The sequence below is a fragment of the Arvicola amphibius genome, chromosome 2, assembly GCF_903992535.2.
Source record: "Arvicola amphibius chromosome 2, mArvAmp1.2, whole genome shotgun sequence".
NCBI classification, from domain to species: Eukaryota; Metazoa; Chordata; class Mammalia; order Rodentia; family Cricetidae; genus Arvicola; species Arvicola amphibius.
Genome location: NC_052048.2, coordinates 147,173,469 through 147,200,949, shown reverse-complemented (window position 1 = coordinate 147,200,949; position 27,481 = coordinate 147,173,469). Strand labels below are relative to the sequence as shown.

The 27,481-nt window shown below is 41.1% G+C and overlaps 1 pseudogene; it reads right to left on the bottom strand.

Moving 5' to 3' along the window:
- Nucleotides 1-3,144: 3,144 nt before the first annotated feature.
- LOC121677093 lies at nt 3,145-27,481 on the bottom strand (annotated as a pseudogene).

Here is a 27,481-nt window from a genome sequence, read left to right as displayed (position 1 = left end):
TTCTCCTTTTTCTGTTTAAACAAAAAAGAAAGGCTTTAACTTTAACATAGTAAAATTACATGTAACATAAGAGTTATCAAGCAAGAATTACAGTTACAATATTTAAATCTATTTTATCTTTTATCATAACGAAGGAAAACTATAACTACCTATTTATTCTTCAACTCCATCAAAGACTCCAGAAGGATATAATACTACTTAAGTAAACAAGAAATAAGTAACTTTTAAACTCTAGAAATGACAGAGACAACTCGCTGCCTGGACAGTCACCTAAAGTTCCTCTGTACCGTTGGGGCATCCATCTTCAGCCTACAGGCTCATAAGTATCCAGCAGACATTTCCATGAAGCAGGAAATTCCAAAGACAGTTCAGTCACTTTCTGCTGTGTTCTGCAGAATGTCTCATGATGGAGGAGAGTTATCTGTCTATGTTACTTTCATTGGTTAATTAATAAAGAAAACTGCCTTGGCCCTTTAAGAGAACAGAAAATTAGGTAGGCGGAGTAGACAGAACAGAATGCTGGGTAGCAGGAGTGGGGAGACGCTTCAGTCGCCATAGTGAGTCTCCATGATTCTCCTCTCCTAGATGGACGCAGGTTAAGATCTCTCCTGGTAAGCCACACCTCGTGGTGCTACACAGATACTAAATATGGGTTAAAGGAAGATGTGAGAATTAGCCAATAAGAGGCTGAAACTATGGGCCAGGCAGTGTTTTAAAAGAATACAGCTTCCGTGTAATTATTTCGGGTATAAAGCTAGCCAGCGGCCGGGTGGCGGGACGCAGCCCCGCCGCTTGCTCCTTTTACAGTCTCACAGACTCTTTCACGAATCAGGAACCCCAAAAGACCATCTCACCTTTAGGCAAGTTCAGCAGTCCTCTCTCTGTGGGTTCTTTGTGTCCAGTTTATGCAACAGTCCAGGCAAGAGTAGTTTCTTGCCCAAATGGCTATCAAACTCCATAAGGAGCCTCTTCGATGCCCATCTTCCTCTTGAAGTAGATTGGTGCTGCCAGGAGCAGACGTGTCTCATTGTCATGAAAAACCCTGTTATTAAAACATTAAATGCCATATTCTGCAGTCTTTGAAAGATATGAAGAATGTCTATCTAACTGAAATATATCTCTACATATCTAGAAAATCTAATAACATGACTACAAGCTTAACTATTATCAATGATTATCCATTAACAACCTATATTTCCTAATTATACATTACATTTTTAAATGAACTACACAATTACAATACCTTAATCAAGATCAGAAATACATATACATATAACAAATTGACCTTAAAATCCATACCAATGCAAATTATTCATATCTATATCATATCCCCCTTTAAATGTAAAAGAACATTTATAAACAATATTTGGGAAAATGGGCGCAGTTATTTCTCTCCAAACTGCTTCCTGCTGAATGGGGGCGCTGTTATTTAGGTCTTTCATGGTGTAACCTGTGTGCTAGGTTCCTCTCAGTTGGCAGTTGAGTGAAGTAATTTTTTGAAGATGTTCACAGCAACCTTCCTTTCAGGAGGGCGTGGTCTATCATACCATATTGGGATAGAAGCAATCCACAGGGTGACATCCTCTGTGAAAACAAAAGAAGACCCTCTTTTCCAAAGCATCATGTTCTTAGATCCAAATCCTGAAGTCATACCGTTAAGATGTCCATTCTGGTCTAGACTGGCAGCCCATATAATGAAATGTCTCTCTGTATTTAGCTCCTTTGCAGTCAAAAAAATCAAAGAAAACACAATAAAATACATAATCCAGACTCTCTGTGAATTTTTCATGTTTACGTGGCTCATTTTTACTCTATGACTTTATTCTGTCTCTTTAAAGACTTTACCCTTTTTTAGGCATTAACTTTATTCTCTATATATTTATTTTTTTTCTCTCTCAAGCCTACCTATATTTATCTAACATTGTGAGACATTTAAAGGCCTTCTATGTCTGAATCTTTCCTATTGTGAATCTGTAATTTTTTTACTATCCAGGAGCACTTCTTAAAAGGTTAAGCACTTCTTAAAAACTTAAGTTGCACCATGTAGAGGTAATATGGTACCGCCTGTTTTCAGCCAAGTCTAAACCTTAACTGTGCTGTTATCATGGTAATTATGATAGTTCCTGCCTGAGGTCGGCACAATTCAGCATGGCGGAGCAGAGCCAGAGCCACTCCTGCCTCAGTCATTTGGTGCCCCTAGCCGCACACAGTTCCAGGTACACAGCAGTCCACATTGGAGCCGCACTCAGCAGTTTAATTCTGAGACTGAGCGTGCAGTACAGAAATTCTTTTCTTCCAAGTTACAGCCAAATCTGACACGCAGAGCACCACGCAGTCTGAAAACATCTCTCTCTATGGCGGCAGGAATCCGCCATGCTCTCCCGCTCGCCTAAGCCTGATTCCGCCATCTGCCCAGGTGCAGGCAGGGCGCTCTGAGCCATTGGCACGGTCTCAGAGCACTCTCCTTCCCATCCCAAGCGGGCACACAAGCATCCAGTCCCATAAAAGCCATTGAAATGCTTTAAAGCCAGAGTTAGCGCTGGTGGCACAGCACAGGAAGCTGCGTTTTAAAATGACTCAGCTTTTTTTTTTTTTTTTTTTTTTTTGCTGCTATTGCCGAAACAGGAAATCTCTCTATTGCACGTCCTAGCAAATAGCAAAAAGCTGTGTTAAACTCTCTCTCTCCTTTATTTAAAGCCCTCTCAGGTTTTTAAGTGGATTTAGTCACCATGTTGGAGCGCCAATCTGTAGAAAGAAGCGGCGGGCTGTGTCCTGCCATCCGGCTAGCTTTGCCCAAAATAATTACACAGAAACTGTATTCTTTTAAAAACACTGCCTGGCCCATAGTTTCAGCCTCTTATTGGCTAATTCTCACATTTTTCTTTAACCCATATTTAGTAATCTGTGTAGCACCACGAGGTGTGGCTTACCAAGAGAGATCTTAACCTGTGTCCATCTCGGAGAGGAGAAGCATGGTGACCCACTATGGCGACTGCCTGCTATCCAGCATTCTGTTCTGTCTACTCCACCTACCTAATTTTCTATCCTATTAAAGGGCCAAGGCAGTATCTTTATTAATAATGAAAGTAACACATAGACATTCCTCCATCAGTTCATGCTCTTCTACAGTCCAGGATCACCTGCCTAGGAAATGGTGCCTCCCATTATGGGCTGAACCATCTACACATCAATTACAATCACCAGAATCCTACACAATTATGCTCACAGTCAAACCTAATCTAAGCAAGTCCTCATTCAAGGATTTCCTCTCAGATGACTCTAGGCTGTGTCAAGCTGACAAAGCTGACTAGGATAAGACTCTAACTTTGTGTGAAAATACCAAGAAGCCCAAGATCACCAGGGGATAGGGAAGGAAATAAAAACATAAGCAAGAAGAGAAATATGATCCCTATCACTTGGAGACAAGTCAGAATAATGATAAAAGGTGACAGACTCATGACATTTTGGGTAACACTGAATGAAAATAATTTTTCTTCCCATATGGGAAAAGGTGTTTCTGTTATCGAGGACTGATACAAAGGTTCTTGTGGAATTAATCCAATTCTAAATCTAATTTAATCTACATTTAAGAAATTGTATATTATTGGATATTCTAGAAACCTATTTCCCTTTTATTATAAAATTAATCTAACATAATTCATCATGAATTTCCATCACTTTAAAATAATATTTAACATGTAATATATCATTTAATCTCTCACAATGTGAAGAAAAAACTAAAATAACCAAATTTGATAGGGTGTATTGCTATATCTTAACAGAAATGGTAAAAGGCATTTCTGGTAAACTTCAAAAAATTACTTTCTTTTAGAATTTCATTCATCAATAAGTTATTATTATTATTATTACTATATGTCTTATAAAGTAGGAAGAAAATGCAGTTAATTTTAGTTTTAAAAATCATCATAAAGTTAGGAAAAAACTTATGAAATATCACCAGACTTTATATTACTGAGATATTAGATATAAAATGTAAAGTATTTTTGTTATTTATCATGAGCAAGATAATGAGAAGCTCAGTGGATGAGTTAGAGATGACAAAAGGCCACTGGGCTGGAAATTAGATGAGTCCCCTTTCTGACTCTATATAATGGTGATGGTGTCCCAAAAGAGAGGACTTGGAAGTCACCTCTTCACTCAGTAAATATTAGCGGGTACCTGCGCTAGTCAGTTAGAGGACACCAACCGAAAAGAAGAAAGCCATCCCAAGCTGTATTAGTCAGGGTTCTCTAGAGGAACAGAGCTGATAGAATGAATGAAAGCACACACACACACACACACACACACACACACACACTGCACGAACACGAGGATTTATTAGAATGTTTTACTGGCTGTGGTCCAGCTAGCCCAACAATTGCTGCCTAACAATGGAAGGTCCAAGATTCTAGCAATTGTTCAGGCCACAAGGCTGCATGTCTCAGATGGTCTTCAGTGTAAGTGGGAATTCCAGAGAAGTAGGCTCTAATTCCTACTAGTGAAGGAATGGACTTGCTAGTGAGAACAAGCTGACAAAGAAAGCAAGCTTCCTGGTTCCTGGTCCTTTATATAGGCTGTCAGCATATGGCTTTAGCTGGTATTTATAGTTAGTCACCTTTCTCTACTACCCATTGAAGTGTGGAGCAGCAGACTGCATCCCTGCCGCCCGTCTCCCTGCCGCCTGGCTAGCTTATGCCCCAAAATAACAGCACACAAACTGTATTCATTTAAACACTGCCTGGCCCATTAGTTTCAGCCTCTTACTCACATCTTGACTAACCCATATCTAATAATCTGTGTAATACCACGAGTGGTGTCTTACCGGGAAAGATTCAGCATGTCTGACTTGGCGGCTGGCTCCATCGTGTCTGTCTCAGAGAGGAGAGGCAGGGCAATTTCCTGAGGCATCTGCCTCACTCCCAGAATCCTGTTCTGTCTACTCCATCCACCTATGTTCTAACCTATCAGGCCAAGCAGTTTCTTTATTAATTAACCAATAAAACAGCAGATAGATAGAAACACTCCTACATCGACCCATTCTGCATTTCTTCCACCCTCAGCAGGTCTTAGTTCTTTTCCTAGAGGAGTGACCTCTACCTTCATTCCTGAAGGGTCTGTGCTGCTGGTCATCCTGCCTGGATTAGGATGTTGTAGTTTCTCATTGACTTGAATCAAAGGACAAGGTAACTATAAGAGCTGCCCTAAAGGATGTCCTACAGTATAGACAAAATCTTTTTTACCTCCATTGTGAAGATGCAATCCAATTTTCCCTTGACAATATGGATCACCACTCCTCCAAATACTTATTCCTTTCATAGCCTGTTGGTTTAAGGGCACAAGAAGCACCAAGTGGCCAAGGAGATGTATTAACCTTCAGTTCAAGAACACTAACCCCTCTGGGCAGCAAAAATATTCCTAGTGTGTTTCTAGGGGTAGTAGTGAGTGCAGCTATTCCCCTTTTCACCCCTTGATTCCTGGACCTATGGATCATGGGTGTGGGAGAAACCATATTATATGTGAAATGCTGATTCAAAAAGCATATACTACCTTCTGGAGAACTCTCCAGACTGCTGCCACCTAATTGAAACTGTAACTGTGTCTTTAAAAGGCCATTCCATTTTTATGTCAGGCCATCTGCTTCAGGATAGTTGGCAACATGGTAAAACCAGTGGATTCCATGATTGTAGGCATATTGCTGTACTTTTATGGCTGTGAAGTGAGTTTCTTGTTCAGAACCAATATTGTATGAAAAACCATGACAGTGGATAGGACATTCTGTAATTCTGTAATTCTGTAATTCTGTCTAAGGACAGCGGTTTGGCAGAAACATTTTGTGCAAGAAAGGCAAATCCATAAGCAGAGTAAGTATTTACTTCAGTAAGGAAAAGGGGCTATCCTTGCCATGGAGAAAGTGGTCCAATATAATCAACTTGCTCCAGGTAATGGTTTCATATCTGTGGCTCAGTCTTGGTCTCTGATGTTGGCCGATCTGGCAATCAGCAGCAGCTGTAGCCAGGTTAAACTTGGTTACCTAGGTTGTCAAGCTTTTCATAAACCCTTTCGCTGCCACCCTGACTGCTTTGTTCATGGACCCATTGGAGGATGACAGGGATGGCTTGGTAAAGAGAATGACTGTCCACAGAATGGATCATCTTGTCTACTTGACTATTGAATTCTGCTCTGATGAAGTAACCTTTTGATGAGCATGCGATACAAGTATCTTTACATTGTTAGCCCGTTTGCAGGAATCTACCCACATACTTCTTCCCCAGATGTTTTTCTCACCAATTTTCCAATCATGCTCTTTTCGAGTCCTCAATGACCCAGTCAATCCAATTTATTACTACACATAAATCAGTTAAAAATTCACACATCTGGCCATTAAACCTTCCAAACAAAATGTATGACCCTGCATAATGTCCAGAGTTCTGCCCACTGTGAAGGTTTCCCTTTGCCTGTGTCTCTCAGGATTGTGACAGAAAGGGATTGTAATGCCGCAGCTGTCACCTTTTGTTTGATGCTTATATAAATTGCAGAACCATCAGTAAACCAAGTCCCATCCTTCTCTTCCTCAGTCAACTGATCATATAGCACAACCCCATAAGGACATAGGTACATACTGGTCAGCAGATGGCACTGTAATAGGACTAGGAACCATAGGCATTTAGTCAACTTCTTCATGTTACTTGCTTTGCCTTCAGGACATGCTTGGGCCCCATCGCATGTATCCTACCGCAATTTGGTCATGGTTTGCTGCTGTCCACATCCTACTTTATGACTCGAAGGTCAGAGATCACTCAACTCATGGCATGCATTCAAGTTGCAGGGTAACTTTGTGGTCCATTGTCAAATGTCTGTTTTCCAATAAGTCCCATTAGCAAGCCAAGAGCTGTTTTTCAAAGAGAGTATTTGTCTGCAGGTGATGGTGGAAACTTCTTCCCAAATCTCAAAGATCTCTTCTGTGTTTCACCTATAGTGGCTTTTCAAAGGCTTCAAACAGCATCCCTATCTGTCACTGACACCTCAAGTACCATCAGGTCAGCTTGATCATATGGTTCAGTTGGTAGAGCAGCCTGCACAGCAACCTGGACCTGTTGAGGAGCCTTCTCCTGTTCCAGGCCCCACACAAAGCTAGCAGCTTTCTGATTCACTCGGTGTATGGGGTGGAATAACACACCCAAGTGAGGAATGTGCTGTCTAAAAATCCAAATAAAACAACTAAATATTGTGCTTCCTTTGTGGAAGTGGGAAGATCCAGGTGCAATAACTCATTCTTCACCTTAGAAATAATATGTCTGTATGCCCCACACCACTGCACTCCTAAGAATTTCACTGTGGTTAGAAGGCCCTTGGATTTTGGTTGGATTTATTTCCCATCCTCTGGTGCACATATGTGTTAATCACAAGTCCTAAGTGGTTCCTATCTTCTGTTGACTTGATATGATCAGCATAGCATCATCAATATAGTGGAGCAATGTGATATTTGTAGAAGAGACAGATGATCAAGATCCCTTTGAACTAAGTTATGACACAGGGATGGAGAGTTAATATATCGTTGACATAAACCTGTAAAGGTATACTGCTGGCCTTGTCAACTGGAAGTAAATTGCTTCTGGTGATCCTTACAGACAGGTACTGAGAAAAAGACACTTGCTAGATCAATAGCTGCATAGCCCGTCCCAGATGTGTAAACTGCTCAAAGAAGGCCAGCACACCTGACATAGCACCTGCAATTGGAGTCACTGCTTGATCACAGTGTCGATAGTCACCTGCCATTCTCCATGATCATCTGTCTTCTGCACTGTCCAGATAGGAGAGTTAATGGGAGATGGGGTGAGACCCACCAACCCTGCATCTTTGAAATCCTTTATGGTGGCACTAATCTTTGTACTTTCTCCGGGGAAGCAATACTGGTTTTGATTCACTATTTTCCTTGTCAGAGGAAACTCTAAAGGCTTCCATTCAGCCTTTCCAACCAGAATAGCCCACATTCCACAGGCCAGAGAAACAATTTCTGAGAATATCTACCCCAAATTACATATTCTGGGACTGGGGAAACAATCACAGGATGAGTTTGGAGACCCACTGCATCTACTATGAGTCACATTTCAGCCAAAGCTCCATTCGTCACCTGAATCCTATAAGTCCCTTCTTTAACTTGAGGCCCACAATGCTTCTTGGTGTCTTCAAGAATCAGCATCAGTTCTTAACCAGTATCCAAAAGAACCCTAGGAATTCTGATGGTTTCCTTTCCCCTCAGGGTATAGTTACTCTTGTAAAAGGCCATGAGTCCCTCTGGGTAAGGACTGGGGAAAGGCCATATGTCCCTGTGTGAGGGTTTTGTTGCTTTGCAGAGACACCATGACCATGGTAACTGTTATAAAGGAAAACATGTCACTAAGACTAACTTGTGGGTTTATAGTTTTAGTTCATTACCATCATGGTGGGTAGCATGGGTATCATGCAGGCAGACATGGTGCTGGCGAAGGAGCTGAGATTCTACATCTTGCTCTACATGCAGCAGGAGGTAAATGCTACACTAGGCCTGTCTTAAGCATCTGAGACCTCAAAGACCTCCCCCATAGTGACACACTTCCCCCAACATGGCCACACCTCCTAGTAGTGCCACTCCTTATGAGCCAGGCATTCAAACACACAAGGCTATGGGGGCCATTCCTACTCAAACCACCACATTCCACTCCCTGACTCTCAATGGGCTTGTAGCCATATCATAATGTAAAAGTACATTCAGTCCAACTTCAAAATTCCCCATAGTCTGTCAAAGTCCAACCTCCAAAGTGTCTTCTGAGACTAAAGCAATTTCATACCTGCAATTCCTTGTAAAACCAAAATGAAAATGCAAATCACATACTTCTAAACAAGATACACAATTCCATTCCAAAAGGATCATATTGAGGAAATACTGGACCAAAGCAACACCAAAAAGCAGTTGAGCAAACTCCAAACTCTGCCATCTCCATATTTGATGTCAAAGTACTCTTCAAATTTCCAACCCTTTTGTTGACTACAACATACCTCTTTCTCGAGTTGATTCCTCTCACTGGTAGTAGCTTTCCTTGGCCAGTATACCATGACTCTGGCATCTCCAACATCTTGGAGTCTCCAAGGCAACCCAGGTTTCACCTTCAAAGCTTCATATGATGGATCATCTAGGAATCCATTCAGGGACACCCCTGGTGCATGTTTGACTCACTGGCTTTCCTTTGTTGTAGAGGAAGAGTCTATAATCCATTTCTTCTATCCTTGACTCTAGAATCACATGGCTGAAGCGGTTAAGTTCTGCTGCTTTCTAGGGCCAAAATATGGCCCCTTGTTCAATTACATTTTCATTAGTTTTATGTTTTTGATGTTTTTCTTTGCTACCTAAGCTTGACTGTTTAGAAACTTGTTCTGTAGACCATCCTGGCCTCAAACTCAGAGATCCTCCAGCCTCTGCCTGTGGAGTGTTGGCATTAAAGGCATGCAACACCATACCTGGCCTTGAGCTTTGCTTTAATTTCTTTTCACAAGCTGGAAGCTTAGCTGGGTGGGATCTTGTGCTGAGGTCACCACTCCCTTTATTTTATCTAACATCAGGCTTTTCTTTAATTGTTTCATCTCCTTGTACACAGGATTTAACTCAATTTCAATTACTGATATCCACTTTCTCCTTTGTAGCACAAATATTAAAAACCCAGAGACAGATTTTGGGGTTCAAGCTGAAGATCAGAAAAGCAAAGCGGCCACTGGAGTTCTTACCTCTACCAAGGCTCAGACAAACAAAGGGGTGATCCTATCCTTAGCCTGACTGCAGACTGCAATGCTCTCCACAAAACCTCAGACTACAATGAGCTCTCGTCTGCTTTATAAACTGCTCTCTGCCCAGCCATATCACTCCTGTCTCTACCTCCTTAGTGCTGGAATTAAAGGCACGTGACTTCCGAGTGCTGGCAGCACCTTTGTGTGACTTCTATTTTCCTTTTAGACAGATTCAATCTCATGTAGCCCAGGATGATCTTAAGTCCTTGGGATTAAAGGTATGTGCCACCACTCCCTGGCCTTTAGTAGCTTAGCTCTGCACTCTGATCTTCAGGCAAGCTTTATTTATTAAAACACAAATAAAATATCACTCTACTCTGAACTGTACATTTTGTATTTCTCCTTGCCCAGCCTGCTCCTTTGCATTATAGATCTTGGTAAGAGTGACCACCAATAACCACACAGCAGAGTCAAAGCCAGGGTGTGTTAAAATTTTCTCTACCTGCACAGCTAATTCAGAAACTCTTTAATTTAGCCTCGGGCAGATTGTTCTGGACAAAGATGGAAAGAAACCACACTCTTCACCAAAATACCACAAGAACAGCTTCTAGGTCACTCACTAACATTCTTCTCTGAAACCTCTCCAGCCAGACCCCCACCATTCAGGTCAGCCTAAGCAACGCTGTCTTTCATGTTCCTTCCTAGATGGCCCATTAAGCCCTACTGACATTATTCAACTGCTTTTCTATTCTAACATCCTGCTGTCTGCTTTCCTCCAAACATAAATATGGTCAGGCCTATCTATCAGTGCAATACCATGGTCCTAGATATCAACTTCTGTCTTAGCTAGGGTGTCTAGTGCTGTGAAGAGACATTATCATGGCAGTTCTTATGAAGGAAAACATTCAAGTGGGTCTGGCCCACAGTTCCAGAGGTTTAGTCCATTATCATCATGGTGGGAAGCCAGGCAGCATGCAGGCAGACATGGTGCTGGAGAGGTAGCTGAGAGTTCTACATCTTGATCCACAGGCAACAGGAAGTGAACTGTCCTACAGTGGTTGTACCTTCAGGAAGTGAACTGTCTCACAGTGGGTGTACCTTCAACATATCTCAAAGCCCACCACCCCAGTGATACACTTCCTCCAACAAAGCCACCCGTGCTCCAACGAGGCCACACCTCTTAATAGTACCATTCCCTATGGGGGTCATTTTCTTTCAAACCACCAAAGGAACAGACTGATTGAATGAATGCATATACATGTGAATGTGTATGTGTATTTGTATATACATGTGTATATTATGTGTTGTATATGTATGTGCATATATATTAAATGGTATGTACATGGCATTTGTATGTATATGCATGAAGAGGATTTATTAGAATGGCTTACAGTCTATTGTCCAGCTAGTCCAACAAAGGTTGTCTATCTATGGAAGATCCAAGAATCCAGTAGTGCTTCAGACCAAGATGCTGGATATCTCAGCTGGTCTTTAGTGGAAGAATGGAATTGCCAGAGAGAGTGGGGCAGGGGAAGAATAGGCAAAATAACCAACCCTTTTCCATGTGCTTTATATAGATTGCCAACAGAAGTTGTGAACCAAAATAAAGGTGGCTCTCCCCAGCTCAAAAGGTCTGGATTAAAGATGTTATTCCACCTCAAAAGATCAGGAATAAAAGTGGGTCTTCCTACATCAAATGATTTAACTAAGAAAAAAACCCCTCACAGGTGTGCCCAATCACTTGAGCTGCGGTTAATTCCTGATGAGTCCAATGGGCAACCAAGAACGGCCATCGCGTTCACTCTTCGAGCTGATGGATGCTGCCTTAACTTCTTCCACATTTGTATTTCTGTTGAGTTAGGGCTGAGGTTTGCTCAGAAGTGCTCTCCAGAGTCACTGTTACCTGAGTAATGCATTGCCTGCTTGCAGGTCTCTAGCTCCAGATCTGGAGAACTTTCCCTTGAAATCTGGACTTAGGTATCTAGCCATGTGATGCTTACTGGGTATTCCAAGCTAACCAGATCCATGGCCTGTCTGCACCTGCTTCCTGCACAAATCGTGGGTTTCAGGAACTTTTGACCAAGGCCACCCTGACTAATTCTTTCCTATTTTTCCCTTTCCCAGGTGTTTTGACAGAAAGTATTTTAGTTGTGTGTTAACAATACCATGCCCTTGGGGCTGGAGAGATGGCTCAGTAGTTATGTTTATATGTGCTTGTGCAAGGACCCAGCTACAGTTCCCAGCACCGACATGGTGGCTCATAACCACCTGTAAATTCTGTTCCAAGGCACCTAACACTCTCCTCGGCCTCCACAGGCACCAGACAAGCAGGTGGTGACCTTCCTTATATCTGTGCAGGCAAACATTCATGCACATAAAAATAAAATAATTAAACAAACTTAAAACAATATTCAAAGGATTCCATAGCCAAACCCCACTGCTGTCCTCTTGCTTCCCTCTCTTCCCTGTTCATCTTCCTGGATTCCTGAAATGTCTCCTAATTGGTCATAGAACATCAGCCCAGTCCTACTGAAACTCCAACATTGTAGACAAGCTGACTTTAGAAATGCAAGGTGCCTTGTGTCTTTCCTCACTGAATCATCCTGATAACAGAGTACTGGTCACCATCCAGTAACTGAACAATGGCCTCAACAGAGCCTCATAATCCACGGTGATCCCTTTCTGACCAAACCTGGTCATTCCCCAGCCTCAGACCTCCTACTCCACCACTGCTGCGCTGCTCTTCTGGGAACTGCATGCAGTGTGCCATGAATTCAGTGGTAACAACCAGCAGCATATATGGGAAATCTGTTTTGAAGAGAAATGTGTATAAATGTAGGCGCTGGATTTGTCAGTTGATGAAAATAATGTGACCTCATGGTTGTGCTGGTTGCCTTCCTGTTGCTGTAATAAACACTGTGTCCAAAAGCAAAACAGAAAGAAAAGGATCTACTTGGCCTTCACTTCCAGGTCATAGTCCATTATAGAGGGAAGTCAGGGCAGGAATTCAAGGCAGGAAGCTGGAGAAGGCAGGACTTGTGGAACAATACTGCTAGATAGATTTGTAGCACCATGTTTAACTGCCTTTCCTAGTCCAGGACCACCTGTGGAGAGAAGAGTGCTCCTCACAGATCAGCTAATCATCAGGGAAAATTATTCTCTGGTTAGTATGGCCTAGGCAGTCCCTAAATTAATGCACTTCTGTTAAATGACAAAACCAGGCAGTCTAATATTCTTTGCAACCTAAGTCTCTATCTTCCTTAGAGAACTGGCTTATTAATGTATAGCTCAGGTGATTACATGGAATTAGCTTCTATGAAAGACAAGAAGCGACATAGAAGAGTTTCATGCATACAGTTGGAGTAATACAGAACTAGAGAGGGAGGCAGAGGAGACACACCCACAGGACGGGTCCTTTTAGGACTGTGCCACCTTTCAGACTTTCAGACCATCTGGAATAGCAGCTGGATTGGCAGATAAGGAAAAAACCAGATTCTATCGATGGTTTTGAAGTTACTGGCAACAGGAAGTTGTTTACTGTAAAGCTGAAATATGACGATCTCCAGCAAGCAAACTGACTAAAAGAGCAAAATGTAAATTATAGGTAATGTTCAGACATCACTTAAGAGCAGTTCTCTGTATATCAGTGTAAATGCAATTCAAGTTGGGTTTATATTTCCTGTGCAGTTGCTTCAAAGTATAATGTCACATTGCCTGGACATGACAGTTGTAACCAGAAGATCATGTTAACCATTCTCGTGTCCTGCTGTCTCTGAAGACAATAGTTATTTAATATGTGACCTGTATTTCTGAAAATGAAGTGTCACAGTGCATCAGAATACACACAGCTTGTGGACCCCTCCCTCTGCTGACTATCATTGACCATACCTATGATTCATTCACACCCCTCCAACACTCTGCACTTATCCATCAACCTTTCAAGTTTCCATTTACTAGAGACTGTACTCAGAAAGCTCCATGCTAGATAAAATGTTACATGTTACATTAAACATATTTCCTTTGGCCTTTTGCTATGGTTCCTCAACTCCTCAGACTCCTTACTTGTCCCTAGTCCTACTTTCCCCAGCCTGGAGAATGGGCTCCTATTTTTACAAGACCCTTATGCCCTTGTACCATTGGGATGGTCTGTGCAGATAGTTCTGTAGAGGAACCTGTATCCTTAGTCAGGTTTTAGGGTTTCAGTGTCCATGCAATCTAATAGATACCTTTCTTGCTGCTGTAAAAATCACTTTACATAGCAGTTTCAGGAAGGGAGAATTTATCTTAGCTCCGGTTAGAGGGTACAGTCTATCGTGGCATAGACAGCACTGAGGGAGGATGTGAGGCAACTAGTCACGTTGCATCCATAGTCCAGGAAGAAGTGATGGACACACATGCTTGCCTCGCTTTCTCCTTTTCATTCAGTCCAGCACCCCAGTCCATGGGATAGTGATGCCCACATTCAGAATGAGCCTTTCCATCTATTAACCCAATCTAGAAACTCCCTCACACACATGCCCAGAGGCTTGCTTCATACATGGGTCTATCCCCGACAAGTTGATGGTCAATGCTAACCATCATTCATGCCGTTTCATTCTTCCTACTACCTTCTACTGCTCTGTTTAGACAAAAAGAGCTCTGTAAACCTGGCTTCAATTTCATTGATCCTGTCTTCTGCCATCTCCATCCTACTAGGCCTATTCCCAGAGCTGATTTGGAGTCTTTTCATTTCCACTATTTTCATTTGAACTTTTATTCTCACATTTATTTTTTATTAAGGTTTTTCTATATTTTCATTTGTTTCAGGAGTACAGGTAATTACTGTGACTTCTTTAATTACTTTATTACAAGAAAAAACTTGGGAATTAAATATTAGGGAGTAGAGAAACCTAAGAAGCAATGGAGAAATGATAACTTGCTCTCTTCTCCACCTTCCCCAATACAAAAGGCTGTACATCTACTTAGATCCCTCCTTATTCCTCCTGTGTGTCCCTCTAGCTTCCTTTGAGTCCACCAGAAAGCTCTGTTGTCCACTCAGGTTAGCTCAGTGTGGACTCCACCTTCCAAACCAGGTCTGATTCCATTGGCAATCTCCGAACAGTTACACAAACAAACCTGCTGCAACATTTACCCTTTATGTCTAAATAAAAAGGAAGGGTTTTAACTCTAGCATAGTAAAATTATATACAATAAGAACAATTATCAGGTATCATCTAAATAAAAAGGAAAAGTATTAACCTTAACAAAATTAAACTATATACAATGAGAATAATTATCAAGTAAGAATTACATTCACAATGTCCAGTTCATTTTTATTTGGCTAATTCAGAGAAAATATTCTATTGTCTATCCTTTCTTGGTGAGTCCAAAGTTCTATACCTAATTTACTTTCTATCATAAATAAGGAAAACTGTAAATATAATTATCTACTCTTCAGCACCATCAGAGACCCAGTAGAGATATAATACTACCTGAGTAAGCAGGAAGTGCTGAGAAAGCAACTTCCAAACTAGAGAAACAACAGAGACATCTATCTGTATGGACAGTCACCCTGAGTTTCCTCTGTAATATTGGGGAATCCATTGTTGGCCTACAGGCCTGGAATATCTGACATATATTTTTGAATCAGGAAATTTTGAAGGACTGTCCTACCTTGTCTAGGCAAAGAGTAACAGTCACCATTTTTGTGTTCCAATAGTCCAGGTTGGACAACATGCTCTCAGCAGTCAAGGCAAAGTAGTAGGAGACTGCTCTTTTGTTTTATGGAAGCCCATACCTGAATTATCCCACAGAAACTATATTAATTACAATACTGTTTGGCCAATAGCTTAAGTATATTTCTAGGTAGTGTTTACATCTTACATTAGTTCATTTCTATTATTATTTTATATTTTACCATGAGGCTCATGGTTTGTTACTTCTTGCTTCTTGGGCAGCCACATGGTGTCTGCCTCCTTCAGCATTTACATGGCATCTCTCTGACTCCACCTACTCTCTCTATATATCTCTGTTCTGATTTCCTGCCTGACTTTACTCAGATAAGCCATTCTGTATGTCTCTGAAGTGTTTGAAGATGATCTATTTAAAATTTATCTTCTTGATCTTGAAAACATACCTAACATGACTATGTCTAATTTACTTCCTGACCATGACTAATAACAACTTGTGACAAACCCCCCTAAATGATGACAAACATCCCCCAAGTGACCAAAAACCAGCCACCCTACCACTTGGGAATATAGGAGTCATGTTCTTAAATTATTTCAAATTGTCTGGGGGTAATGGCATCTTTAGGGGACCTTGAAAAGTTGAGATAAAGAGCAAGTCCTGTGAGAACTAGCTGTACTCCAGTCTCAGTGTGATGGGAAAGTACAGGGCTTATCTGAAGTCCTGACTAGAGTAGTCTATGAGGCTGGACCATGTTAGCTAACCTCATCAAGGTTGTCCTGAGCATTTTTAGTTCAAAGGTGATCTTTCAGTAGTGTTTGTAGGCTCAGTGCCATTACCACAATCCAGGTAGATTCATTATTGTGGGGCCTCATCATCCTTTTGGAGACGTCAAAGGTCACTGTTAAGAATGGTCACAGGTCACTGAAGAGAACTTAAACTTTTTAAGAGTAATATGTAGCATATGTCAAAGATGTTATAGGGCTATAATCTATTAAATGCATTCAGAGTACACAAACTTAATTCCTAACTCAAACCTGAAAACACATATAGGAAGCTAGATGAAACCTATTTATAGAATTATTTAATACTTTAAATATATATATAATCTTAAAAATTGAGATAATATTTATACCTTAAGAAAAGTTTTAAAGAGTCAAAATAAAACCAAAGGATTATGAGATTAATGGCAATAGAAAAGTCCCTTAATTTCGCTTTTTTTGTCCCATACTGGGTGGCTCTTCTGACATGAGACAGAGATTTTGGATTTTCCTTTAACAAGTATGCTTGAGTTTAAAGAAGGAGAGAACCATGCTCTAAGTCCAAAGCCAGCATAAGTTTTAATTGAGTAGGAACTACAAAGAGACTGTATGCCTTACATAATAGCAGAAACAAACATTATAAGAAGATTTATTTCTTTTTTTCCTTTTTGAAATATGCTCTGCAATTAAATAAATTACTCTTTGCCTTGGGACATTTCTCTGGATGATTCATCCTCTTCAGATGTCTTATTTGTCCAGTGGTCTTCAGATTCTTTTGTTGGATGGTTTTAGTCTTCTGAAAAGACAAAAAAAAAAAAACTTTTCCAACCCGAACTTTGTGGAGATTCCCTTTTTGGAAGATTATGTCTGATCAAATGAAAGACATATTTTTTAGCTTTATAAGTTAGTTTGGGAGCACTGTTTGATGAACTATTGTCTCTCCTTATCAAGAATCTCTTCTACTTGAATCTAATATTTATTAATCATGATGGCATCCATAGCTTTCTTTCTCCTGTGGAAACAAAAGCAAAACCTCTTCTCCAACATAACATATCTTAGTTTTCATTCTGAGGTCAACACATCTTTCAATTATTCAGGATGATTTAATTAGGTAGCCTTTTCCATTATTTAATGTCTCTCTGCAGCTGTTACACCTTTCTCATTAGTATTTAAAAATTAAACTTATTAAAGCATTGTGCAACTGATATCTAGGGGTCTTTATAAACTATTTCTGCATATTAATCATATCATTTAATGTTCAATTAGATATCAAAATGTCATTCATTTTAATTGTGACAAACAAGGTCATTTGAAAAGAGATTGTAGCCAGGTGGTGGTGGTGCACACCTTTAATCCCAGCACTCGGGAGGCAGAGGCAGGCGGATCTCTGAGTTCGAGGCCAGCCTGGTCTACAAGAGCTAGATCCAGGACAGGTTCTAGGAACTACAGGGAAACCCTGTCTCGAAAAACCAAAAAAAAAAAAAAAAGAATGTAGGGGCTCCAGAAATTGGTGTTACCCCATACAATGTGAGGAAGTATCCAATTAATTTTCTTTATAAATGGAAATCTCTTGCTTTTGTGATATTTGTTGCTAAAAAGATAGCACAATTATTTTTGGGTCTATTCCTCCTAATAGATGAAGTTTCAATTTTCCTTTCAGAAACAGTTCAGAAACCTTTCTACATAGCTCTTTAAATTTTTTTTACAGTGTTTGTGTTAAAAATATTTATTCTAAGGTATTATCTTCTTTCTACATGAAAATTCCTGTGGGGAAATACATCACAGGTAGTATGACCAGGGTACAATCAAGCTCTGTATCCAAATGATCTAGAAACTCATCTTGTAATTTCTTATCTACCAAAGCCAGTTCTCTCTCAGCCTCAGCTGATAATTTTCTTGGGATATATTTCCAATGGCTTCTGTACAAAATACTGGCATAAGGTGGTGCTGTTTAACATCCTTTGTGGAATAGCTTTCCACTGATATCTTTTAACAGGCTAAGAATTATAGGTAGGCACTATGAAGCAAAAATTTTCTTTATCCTGTTCTTGTAAAGGCATAGTTCGAAAGCAGTCTTTGAAATCAATCTATATAATAGATCATCCTTAGGCAATAAAGAAGACAAGGGAATTCCAGACTGTAAAGAGCCCATTGACTAGATCATCATTTTATGGTTTTTAAATCTGTTAACACTCTTCATCTTCCAGTTTGTTTTTAATAACAAATATAGGAGAATTCAAAGGACTCATTGATTCTTCGATATGTTGAGAATCTGTCTGCTCTTGTATGATCTCTTCTAGTGTCTGTAATTTTTCTGAGGGTAAAGGCCATTGTACCACCCACACAGGTTGTCAGTTAACTATTTTAAAGGTAAGGATGTTTACATTCTTGACAGACCACCAGCTGTTGTGCCATGCTTATGTACAGCCTGAATGCTCTGTAAATGTTCTTAATAATACCATTTAATATTTTTCTCAAAAGTTTCTGGTGTGGGACAATTCTGTATTCTGTCAATTATGTTTTAAATAAATGCTGATTTGCCAGTAGCCAGGCAGGAAGTATAGGCGGGACAACCAGACAGGAAGTAGAGGCAGGACAATGAGAACAGGAGAATTCTGGGAAGGAGAAAGCCCATTCCTCCCAAGTCCTATCCAGACACCAAAGAAGGAAGGTGTGACCTGTCTGCCCCGCTGAAAAAGATACCAAGCCATGTGGCTAACATAGATAAGAATAATGGACTAATATAAGTTACAAGAGTTAATAAGAATCCTGAGCTAATAGGGCAATCAGTTTATCATTAATATAGATCTCTATGTGAATTTCTTTGGGACTTGCCAGCTGTAGGAACTGGGCAGAACAGAAACCCCAACAAGGAGGCCCACATGTTACAAGTTTCTTTATTTTATGTTTTTTTCTGAGATTAGAGGAATGCTAATCTATGTTTTCCACTGCTACAATGAATCATATCCTTATAAATTCATTGCTATGCTAGCTACATATGGTGTTAATTTTATAATCTGTCTTCTGGTCCTATATACTTGACCACCCATCTTGTACTTTATTTTACCTGAGATAAAGTTCCAATCCCAAGAAGTTGAAAATTTACCTCTGTAAGAGGCCAAGATAGATGCCAAGATTTTGATGAACTCTTTGTTACATCTTCAACTGTGTCTACCAAATGTTCAGTTTTAATGCCATTTATAGGTGTTTTTTAGCCTTGGTCATTGGTTTGTAAAAATATTTATTATCTTATTTTTTCATTTTTGCTCTGTCTTTGGTCACATCCAGAGAAGTGTGGTTTTTTAACAACAGGTATTAAGTCTTTTAAATGTTCTGTGGATGAGTTTCTCCAATGCTGACAGGGAATGATTGAGCCAAAATTGAATCTGGAGTCTGCTGAAAACCCATTGGATCATTTCCCAATGGCTAAGGGTTACCTTGCCTGTCCCTTGTTGACCTGTATTCATTAGTTCAAATCCAGCCATTTGTCACACCTTCTGTATATTCCAGAAGGCTTGGACTACCTCTAGAATAATAATTGTTTCTAGGAACATCTTGTCTACAATCTCTTTTCTTTTCTTTCTTTTGGTTTTTTTCGGACAGGGTTTCTTCTGTAGCTTTTGGAGACTGTCCCAGAACTAGCTCTTGTAGCCCAGGTTGACCTCGAACTCACAGAGATCTGCCTGCCTCTGCCTCCCGAGTGCTGGGATTAAAGGTATGTGCCACCACCGCCCGGCTACAATCTCTTTTCAAATGACCTTGTCTGTCACAATTAAAACGAATGACATTTTGATTTTTCTTAAAATTTCTAGAAATTACTTCCATCATAGCAGCATCATAAGCCTGAGATCTATTCTCAGCCATATTTCTAAACCATTCATTTGTTGGTGCCATTCTTGCCTTTAAAGGTCTAATCACCTTTTGTATTCTTAATTAGCTTTTTCAGAAGCCAAAGATTCAGTTAATATGTGCCTAGCTTCTGGATCTTATATTATTTTGTTTATAGTGCAAGTCAATCTTTGAAAAAAAAAAGATCAGCGAAGCCTTCTTTTGGGCCTTGTATATTTTAAGTAAATAACTATCCTCTTTCCTGATCCTTCAACCCTGTATCAAACATTCAAAGTTTCAATACAACATAGAGCCAAGGTGTGCTCATCAGATCTAAAGTGACTTAAAAATCAGCATACTGACTTCCACCAAGGGGCTGGTCTTGGGAAATTTCTATACCCCTAGCCTACCTTATTGTTTATGACCTTGTCTTCCTTTCTTCAGCATGTTTTCCATTGTAACTGACGACTCTCTTCAAATATTGATGTAGCTAAATCATTCCAGTCTTGTGGTATAGTTCTGTTCCAAGTTGCCCATGAATTTAACATCTGCTTCACATAGGGTGAATACATACCATATGAACCAACTGCTTCTTTAAATCCCTTCAAATCTAAAACTTCTATCACATTCCAGTCAACTTGTGCATAGCCTTGGGGCTGCATATTATCTGGTGGTCATTCTCGTATTGTGACTGAATAAGCTAAAGTTGGTTTTCTAATAACCTTGGGCCACTTTTCTTCAATTTCATAATGCAACGTGTGGTAGATTCTGCTCTGAATATTCTGTTTGAATATTTTTCTTTTTCATTACCATGTCTTTCTAAGGCTTGTATTTTATCAGTAAATTTTTTTATTATTTTCGTTAGTAAGTCTAAGACTTGAATTTTATCAGTAGTAAGTCTTTCTAAAGCTTGCATCTTATCAATAGTAAGTCTTCCTAAGGTTTGTATCTTATTAGTCAAATTTTTATATTTGACAGTTATCAAACCATTTTTAAGGATAAAATATCAATTACCAAACTGATATTAATTAAAATCAGTATCATTTCAATCCCAGTGAAGTGGTTTATCATCTCATTTATTTTTTCTATTTGCAAGCCAGGCTTAGTAGCACTAAACAGAGTCCTAACTGCCTGAATTGTGATATTTCTGAATCTTAACATGGGAAAGATCCCCCTTTGATTAAAAGCTAATTTCCCCTTTATGAATTCCCAGGTGTCTCACCAGATCTGCTGATGTTGACAGCATAGGCAGAGCTGCATTGATGATGCTAGACTGTGCCATCAGAGAAGGCAGGCATAGTGTGGTGCCCCAAGCCATGGGCTGGGGTCCCCTGTGACTGCTCATGTGCAGTGTGGGGAGTGGGGGTGGTCTATAGGAGAAATCCAAATGGTCAGGAAGCTGTGTGAGAAGAGACAAAGAGATTGAGCAGCCTGCCAGGGAGGGCAAAGAAACCACCGCTGGCTGTCACTGTGGCAGTGGCAAGTTCATGCTGCTTTTGCATGAACTAAGATCCCACACTGGATGCTGGATATTGTGACTTCTTTTATTGTTTTATTAAAAAGTAAAATTCAGGAGTTAAATATTAGGGATAAACCTGAGAGGTCCTCTGAGCAACAGAGGAAAGATCGCTTGTTTTCTTCTCTATCCTTCCAATCAAAGAAGCTATACATTTCCTTAGGCTTCTTATTCCTCTTGTTCCTCTTATTCCTCCTGTGTGTCCCTCTAGCTTCCTCTGAGTCCACCAGAAAACTCTATAATCCACTCTGGCCAGCATAGTGTGGACTCCTCCCTCTGGACCGAGGTCTGACTCCATTAGCAGTCTTGGAGTGGCAACACAAGCAAATCTCCCACAACAGGTAGTTCCGTACCAAAGCACTTGTGCACGGGTGTATTTTGTGGGTGCAGATGTACATACAGATGCATCTGCACACATGTGTATGCATGAGGAGTCAGAGGGCACCTCTGGCGTTGTTTCTCAGGGGCCATCCACCTTATTTGATCCAGACAGAGTCTCTGATTAGGATTGGGGCCTCATCTAGTAGGGTACACTGGCTGGCCAGCTCACCCCAGAGTCCCTTCTGTCTCTGCCTCCTTAGAGCTGGAATTATAGGCTCATGACCCATATCTTGGCTTTTTTACATGGATTCTGGAGATTGAAGTACATACTCATACTTATGTGGCAAACAATTTCCCAACTGAATTAACTTATAGCACCCCTAGAAACATTTTATAGTCATTGTCTTAAAATTCTTGTTTTAGAGTTCCACCAGCTGAGCTGTCTTTGGGCTGGATCCTTTCCAATAGCTTCCCTCCTGTTGTGACTTCCCTGGTTCCTGGCATAGAACATAATTTCTAAAAATATTCTGTGGACATCAGAGTGTGTCAGCAGCCTGCATCCTCTTCGTCATCTTCTTTATCAGGTGGGTGGCCTGCCACCAAGAAGTAGTATATTATGAGTCAGCGCATCTTCCTGCTGGGAGCGGGGCACAGGTGGGAGTAGTGACAAGTCTGACTGGCATCCTCTTTTCCATCCCACTGACGCCAGTAGGAGGCGGGCATGTTGGGAATGAGGTAGCAGATTCCCAAGCCCTGACTTTTCCCTAAGTAATGAGAATTTCTGGGCAGCCTGTCACCAACTACAGGACTAGAGATCAAACCGATGGCAATGACACACAGTGGCTATTTCCACCTCTCTGTGCTGCCTCCAACCAGGTACAAATGATCGTGCACATCCATACACAGCAGTGTGGGCCCTATCAAACAGGCCCTTTGCACTTGGTCATGCCTGAAGGAGACTCTCACACAGCAGGGGCTCCCTTCTGAACCCCAGATTATGTACAAACCACACTCAAACACCCATTTCCACAGAGAGATCATTTATTAAGCAGGGAAGAAAAGTTTAAGTGGCTGTTTTCTGACTCAGGCAGGAAACCAGCAGCACATAACCTTCAGGCACAATATTTAAGAGGTGGAGGAACAGGATGGTCTTTGGCAGAATGGGCTAGGATGGGGTGGTGTATTTTGACTGGGCATGTTAATTAGGTGAACCAAAGGGGGCTTTTGATTGTTGGACTTTAATACTTTAATAACTGGACCTTGGTAGTCAGCCTCGAGAGGAGAAATAAGGGAACAGACCTTGTTGTTGAGCTCTAGGAATGTAACCTAATAGTATTTAGGAAGGCAGAGAGAATAAGGGAAAAGAGCAAGGCCTGCCATAGCCATGCTCACCACACTCAAGTTGGCCAGAGTCCCTTCAAGTCCCACAGTCCATATAGTGCAAGCATACGATCACCTCTGTTGCTGGTATCAACCACACACGTGAGTGCCTGCTGCCTGTGGAGGCCACCAGAAGAGGGCTTTGGGTCTACTGGAATTGCAGTTAAGAGGGCTGTGAGCTGTCATGTGTGTGCTAGGGACTGACTCTTGGTTCTGAAAAAGAAATACAACAAAACAAAACAAAAAAAAAACAGCCAGTTCTCCTAGCCTCTTAGCCATCTCTCCAGCCCCAAAAGTCGTTTTTAACTAGAAGTGGAGTCCCTGGTCTGAACTGGCCACTTTCACGACACCCTTCCCCCACACCCAACCTAGGCAGAGAAACTGAGTTTTAGCTGCTTTGCCCTGCTACTCTTGTCTCCCTAGAGTTCAGGAGAATGGAGTTTTCGCCTTAATTAAAGCTTGACATCTGTTTTGTTTGCACACTTATCCTTCATAGAGAAGATCCTAGGTGGTTTTGTGTGTCAGCTTGACACAAGCTGGAGTCATCAGAGGAAGGAGACTCAGCTCATGCAATGCCTCCTGCTGTAAGGCATTTTCTCATTTAGTGATCGGTGGAGGAGGACCCAGTCCATGGTGGGGGTTACCATCCCTAGGCTGCTGGTCTTGGGTTCTATAAGAAGGTGGGCTGAGTAAGCCATGGGAAGGAAGCAAGCCAGTAAGCAGCACCCCTCCATGGCCTCAGCAATTGTCTCCACAGCCCTTCCCTGTGTGAGTTTCTGTCCTGACTTGGTTCAGTGATGAACAGCAATGTTGAAGTGTAAGCCTAATAAATGCTTTCCTCCACAACTTGCTTTTTGGTTACAGGTTTTGTTGCAGCAATAGAGACTAAGACAGAGACGCACATCTTATTTGGTACTTCCTACACCTCTCAGATTCCCTCGATTTGTGTGTCACCTGCCACTTCTCTGCCTTTGAAGCAGAGGGCAATTTGGGAAGAGGGGACTCATATCTTGAAGTTGCAGGGTCCTAGTAACAGAAGTCCTATGTAGCTGTGTGGTGCTTTGAAAGATGATGGCCCCCAAAGGAAGTGACACTATTAGGATGTATGGTCTTATTGGAGGAAATGCGTCACTGTGGGAACAGGCTTTGAGATTTCTTTTCTCAAGCTTCAGTCAGTATGACATTCAATTGACTTCCTTCCTGTTGCCTGTAAGATATAGTACTCATGGCTGCCTGCATGCCTCAGTGCTCCCCATCATGATGATAATGATTGAACCTCTGAGAGTATATATAAGTGGTCCCCTCGATTAAATATTTTCCTTATAAGATTTGCTATGGTCATGGTATCTCTTCACAGCAATAGAGACCTTAACTAAGGCAGAAGTTTGTACCAGGGATTAGGGTATTTCTGTGATACACCTAACCATGCTTTTGTTTGGAGTAATGTGGACTTTGGTACTTTGGATTAGGAAAGCACTAGAATGCTTTACGCACTGTTTGATGGGCCATACTAGTAGGAGCATGGAAGACAATGGTACTGATAATGATTTGTAATGTTAGGAGCTGGCTCAAGAGGTTTCAGAGAAGAATTTCAGTATGTTGCCTAGAAATCGTTCTTGTATTATTTTGGTGAAGAAAGTGGCTACTTTCTGCCCTTGTCCAAAGAGCCTTCCTGAGGTTAAGGTGAAGAGTTTTGGATTAATTTTCTTGGCAGAGAAAAATCTCAAAGCAGCCTAGTATAGACTCTCTCATGTGGGTATTAGTGGTAACTCTAATGATGACTTATAATGAAAAGGAACAAGCTGAGCAAGGTAAATTACAAAATTAAATTTTGAGGAGAAAAGAGCACCAGAAAGTGGAATGGAGCTAACTCCTCTATTTAAGGAGATAAAAGGATTAAGAAATGGAATAAAGGGAGTGACAACCTCCTGGAAAGATCCTACTCAGCTAAGTTTCCAACTTGTAGAAAGGAACTGAAGAAAAGCTTAGAGCTGAGTGTGGTTGTGCACACCTTTAATCCCAGCATTGGGAAGGCAGAGGCTGGTAGATCTCTGAGTTTGAGGCCAGTCTGGTCTACAGAACAATTTTCAGGACAACCAAGCTTAGGCAATTAAGGACAGGAAGCTGGTGAAGATGTAATTGAGTGAGGGAACCAGGGTCTAGCCCCAGAAGGCAGCAGAACTTGGCAGCTTTGGTCACGTGGTTCTGGGTTTAGAATTAAGGACAGAAGAAAAAAGTTATGAAATAAAGCCACCAAGGCCAGTCGTGTGTCAGGGGTGTCCCTGAATGGAGGATTGGTAGAGAGGCCACTGCACGAAGCTGTGAAGTTGAAACTTGGATTTCCTTGCAGAACCCAAGATGTTAGAGATGCCAAACTCATGGGATACCTGCTGAGGAGAGCTGCTAACAGGAAGTGAAACCAGCCAAAGAAAAAGAAACATGTTACACTAAACAAAGTTAAATGGAATTGACAATGTGGAGAACATTTGACATCAGACATGAAGATGCAAAATTTGGAGTTTGCCCACCTGGTTTCTGGTCATGTTTTGGTTCAGTATTTCCTCTCTATGCTCCATTTTCTGCATTTTGGAATGGTAATGCATATCCTGTGCTGGAAGTATGTGATCAGCTTCTCAATTTTAATTTTTTTACAGGGGATTACAGTTAAGAGATTGCATGAGTCTCAAAAGAGACTTTGAATTTTGAACCAAGTTTGGAACTGTTACAGACTATGAGGACTTTTGAAGTCAGAATGAATGGAGTTTTGCATTTTGTTATAGATGCAAGTCTTCTGGGGCCAGGGAGTGAAATGTGGCATTTGAAAGAAAATGGCCTCCCAAAAAGAGTGGCACTATTAGGAGGTGTGGCCTTTTTGGAGGAAGTGTATCACTGTGGGTGTGGGCTTTGAGGTTTTTTTTTTTCTCGAGCTTCAGTCAGTATGGCATTCAGTTGATTTCTTCCTGTTGCCTGCAAGATGCAGGACTCTCAGTACTCCAACACCACATCTGCCTGCATGCCACAATGCTCCCCATCATGATGATAATGGGCTGAACCTCAGAAACTGTAAGTGAGTCCCCTTAATTTAATGTTTTTCCTATGAGTTTTGCCATGGTCATGGTGTCTTTTTATGGCAATAGAGACCCTAACTAAACAAGCTGCTTGCTAGGCTACATTCTCTCCTTCACCCATAATGCTTCAGTTTTCCATCACTGCCCAGGAAGCTCTTTGACCAACTTTTAACAGTTTGGGTCAACACGCATGGCTTTCTGGAGTATCCAGTTAAGTATTTATTCAAAGACCTCTTTTCAAATGGGGGTCTCCCGTGGTTTTGCCCTTGTTAACACTGCTGCAAAGTGCCTTGCTTGTTTTCCTTCATGCTGCATTGTGACTTGTGATTACTGTGCTTTAGATATCTGCTTACTAATATTTGTGTGGCTGATTGACCATCATGAGATCCCTGGGATTGCCAGGGTCATGGCCATTTAGGAAAACTGTATCTGCAGTTTACCCAGGTGCCCAGTGCCCAGTTCCCAGTGGGTATGTCCTTTATTAATGTGGACTACACCAGGCAGACTGGACAGCTGCTACCATAACTTGTCATTAATCATGATCACTTGTCGTACTGATGTAGTTTTTATGTACAATTTGAGTTTAAAGTTTGTTCATATGCACAGGAAAGAGAGAAATGATTTGAATCAATGGCCCAAATCTGAAAATTTTAAATATGAAAATGATAATATGTCTCCTTTTCTGTTTGATGATGACATTTTAGACTGCCTCCCATCCCATCAATATCCCCACTCTTCTTTTTCCATCTGGAAAAGTCCATTTGTGCTGGTTAGTCTTCTTGTCAAGTTGACACAGACTAGAGTCATCTGGGGAGAAAGAACTTAGTTGAGGAATTGCCTCTATCAGGTTTGCTTGTAGCCACGTCTGTGGGGGCATGAAATTCAGTAATGATAGATATGGGAAGACCTGGCCCTGTATGGACAGTTGGTCCTGGGTTGTAAAAGAAAACAAATGAGCAAGTCTTGGAGAACATGCCAGTCAGCAGTTTCTCCATAGTATCAGCTTCAGTCCCAGCCTCCAGGATTGTCTCTACCCTTTTAAACTCTCTGCTAACTGGAAGTGGCCTTCTTGGTCTTCTGGCCACCTTCACAATGCCTCGCCTGGCAAGGGCACTTGCAGTGATGGATGGTAATCTGTAGAATGAGATAGAACCTTTCTTTCCCAACTTACTTTCAGTCAT